This window comes from Solenopsis invicta, chromosome 1 (assembly GCF_016802725.1).
Source record: "Solenopsis invicta isolate M01_SB chromosome 1, UNIL_Sinv_3.0, whole genome shotgun sequence".
NCBI classification, from domain to species: domain Eukaryota; kingdom Metazoa; phylum Arthropoda; class Insecta; order Hymenoptera; family Formicidae; genus Solenopsis; species Solenopsis invicta.
The window spans coordinates 10,234,783-10,238,637 of record NC_052664.1 but is presented as its reverse complement, the minus strand read 5'-3'; the positions used below and the strand labels follow the sequence as shown (position 1 = coordinate 10,238,637).

General features: G+C 35.7%; 1 pseudogene; it reads right to left on the bottom strand.

Moving 5' to 3' along the window:
* Positions 1-1,742: 1,742 nt before the first annotated feature.
* LOC120357944 lies at positions 1,743-2,993 on the bottom strand (annotated as a pseudogene).
* Between the last annotated feature and the right edge of the window lie 862 nt (positions 2,994-3,855).

Here is a 3,855-nt window from a genome sequence, read left to right as displayed (position 1 = left end):
ACTCAACAAACATGATGGAAGAAAGTACATTTGCGATCGGTAAATGTAATAATATAAAAAAAATTTCACCATTTAAAATTATTGTTTTGTACAAATATATTTCTTTTATTACAGTTGCCTGCATTACTTCTACTCAGAGGAAAAATTGCAATCGCACGAAATGGAGTGCAAGAAAATAAATGACTGCGCCATCATACTACCGAGAGAGGACCAGAAATGGCTAGAATTCGACTCATACAACAACAAGGAGCGCGTACCATTTGTAATTTACGCTGATTTAGAGTGCGTATTGAAGAACATGGAGAAAAACGAAACAGAGAACACGTCGAATTTCGCGTATCAACACCACGAGGTATACAGCATAGCTTACTATGTTAAATGTTCGTTCGACGACGCGTTATCGATGTATCGTTTTTGCCGCGATAAGGACTGCGTCGCGTGGTTCGCGAAAGAGTTAGAAAATCTTGCGCACGATATGAAAGCCCGAATATCCGCCAATGTTCCAATGGAACAATTAACTATACAGCAGAAAGAGGCATTTTTAAACGCGTTGAACTGTCATATATGTGAAAAACCGTTTATACCAGATATGGGGCTTACCCGTAATGACTCGGCAATTTTATTTAGAGCGTTCTCGTCCAACATGTTGTACAATGAGACAGCATTTGGGTCAAATGAATGTCCGATCAATTCTCTAGCGATAGAGTTAAGCACAGCTGGCTTCTCAGCAGGAAACATAATGTGTTCCCTTAATCGTTCAATGTCCTTTTCAGAATAAATTCCGCTAACAGCGAGTGGTCGAGGCGTTAGATATCTCCAAGTTAGTTGGGCCATAGGTTTAAGTTGTTGAGGTTACGTCTGTCGAACTTGTGGGTCTGGCGACAGCTGCACCCAGGTGTCTTCAATACGGTAGAGAGTAGGCATTTCGTGATTACACTCTCTTTGATTTCCTACTTTAGTAAGTATCCTGGATTTTGGTGTTAAGAACATACTGGAGCTGCGTACAGTCACAGGAAGTTCCGTGAAACATTCCTTGGGTCGGCGTACTGTGGCTTCGATTGGTATACATTTAATAACGAATATGGCCTCTCCTGCGGTGACAGCCATATATCCTGGTCCTTTCATTAATCGGTATGCAAACTCGTCAGGTTGTAGTGTTACGAAAGACAGAGCATTGGTTATTACTTGTCTTTCAAGTTCGCACTTTTGTTGCATCACGTTATGATATAAAGGAATCATCTGCTGTTTGATATGTTTTTCCACATATACGAACTTGGAGTTCACATATGCGAAAATGTCAAGATTTTGCATAGGGATTTGCTTCCGAGTGGAGGGAGCGTCTCCCCTTTTTGTTTCAAGTACGAAAAGTTTTGGGTGTTCTGGGCGAAACAAGACGTATCCGCACAGGGGAAACTCACGAGTTTTGGTGAGTGCAAACGTAACGTCCTGAGTAGTAAGGCTGTAGATTACAGGAGAATATGGGTCATTTGGATCCTCCTGTAGTTTCGTTGCTTGTCCTTCGTAAAGTACATCATACTGGTGAAAGTCACAGGGCGATGCCGGAGCAACTTTCCAATATGAATATCCGTCGTCTGAGTCGATACAAAATCCGTTCTTCAATTGACAGACTGTACCGGATTTTAGTATTATTTTTCCGGATTCTAGGTGAACTGGAACGTAGGAGGTTCGGAGAGTAATTTTTGCTACTCCTTGTGCTATGACATTGGGCCAAGTTCCAAACTGGTCTGAATAGTATGTTGTTTAACAGCCTCCTTCGTTATTGGTGCCTGCAAGAGTAATACTTCTTGTAGTCGTCTGATTGACTCTTAGGCCTGTTATATAGTTGTTAGGTCCTAGTGAGAGGGTGCCATCCTGGATCATCCTCATGCATTGTTCCTCATGCATATCCAATTTCGTGTAGGTAGTCTGCTCTGCCGTTCTGGACTGCAGAAATGTGAGAATGCATCCCACAATAGTAGACGGTACGCGAGATATCCACCTTGCACTGGAACACCTCGGCGTAGTTATACACTGACAATTGGAGCAACTGGATATACACTTCCGCTGTATTTGGAGTCTTGATTTTCAAATCACATTTACTGACGTCGAGCAATGATATTGTAGTTATATTTAGATGTCGTCCTCCGCAGTCATATCCAATGAGGGATGCCACGGGGTTCACAAGAATAATAATTGCGAGTATTATGATCATTGTCTGTAACACACACATTTACAGTAATTGGCCTAATTACCAAAGCTATCACTGCACAAATTTGCTGCCTCTAAGAGTTTATTTAATTTATATTTCACATTATTTAATCTAGACAATTCATTGCAAATCTTATGCAGCATTAACTTGTAACGTTCATAAGATATATACACTTATATCTAACTTATTTACTTAATTCTTTAGCTATAGGCATGAAACAATTTTCTTGATTTTGTATTTTTTGTTATTATTTTCTCGTTATATGATTAAATATATTTGTATATATCAATCTCCAAATGATAATGGTGCAGATAGAGTATGTATGTAGCTGTATTTTGCTTATATCTAAGTCTTAACTCAATTTTGCGTAACTTCTGGGAGATAACGGTACGAAAAGCAATAATATAATTATATGATTCAAGATTAGTAATTTATGCTGCGTGCAAGTTGTAATATGCGTCTCAAAACTTTAGTAAGTAGATATAATATTGATAATGCGGTATATATTTGAGTGTATAAGCTGTATGTTACTGGTTGAGAACAAAAATAGTGCGCTTACTACGTTCTTAATTCTAAAATGAATAATTCTGCGTGATTTATAATGTAATTGTATGTTCCTGATACTTATTGTAAGATGAAACGACATTTGCATAAGGTTAGTTAACATATTTTGTTGTTTTTTTTTTGTTTTTCAAAAGTTATATGCATAGAACTGACATACGATAATTATGTCAATATAGACTGTTATCTAAGTATAGTGCATCCTTATATTTATCGCAATGTAACAAAGAACAATTCCATCTGTTTTATTTCATAAGTATATATGTTGATTAATAATGTAATTTATTCAATATTAAGTAAAACATTATGGTTATAAGAATATAAAACGTTTTTGTGTATTTTCCTCTCTCTTTTCTTTGATCAATATTGCTGATACGATTAATGTAATATCAATAAAAACTTGTATATAATTATTGATAATAGTAAAGTATACTTATATATGGTTATGTGCGTTTGAACCTCGAATATCAATACTTATGTATATACGTTGTGGAAATAGAATTAGTGATATGGATTAACATGTTGTAGTATGCAAAGTAAAAGGAGTACAATTTCGTTTGTTGTTTTTGACTGATGTAGAAACTAGCATTTTGTGTTATTTTGTATTTGGCTTTTCCTTATTATTTTAAAGACTGAATATAATATGATAATATTAATAACAGCAAGCAAACGGATATGATGACATAATATGTTTTGCGTTATGTTTCTTACATATACTTATTCTAATTTTTAGGGTCGATAATTCTACGTGACTGGCTTTAGTGCAAAGGTTAATATAGAAGAACGATATAGAAATTCGGTTAAAAATAATTATATAATGTAAACGATATATGGATAATAGTATACGCCTAAAGTTAATATAATCGGTTATATGTGTATACATGTCTAAATCTTATATATGTAGCTTTGTGTGCTTCAACATAATTAGAATATACTGAACATAAAATGATATATGTGTAAGAACAGAAGGTTTGCGTAATTTATAAAATGTCATAAACGGTATTGGTATATTGAGCCTTTTACTAGGACACGTTTTGACGAAATTGGTTTCGACGGCGCTCGTAGCGCAATCGCATCAGACTTAC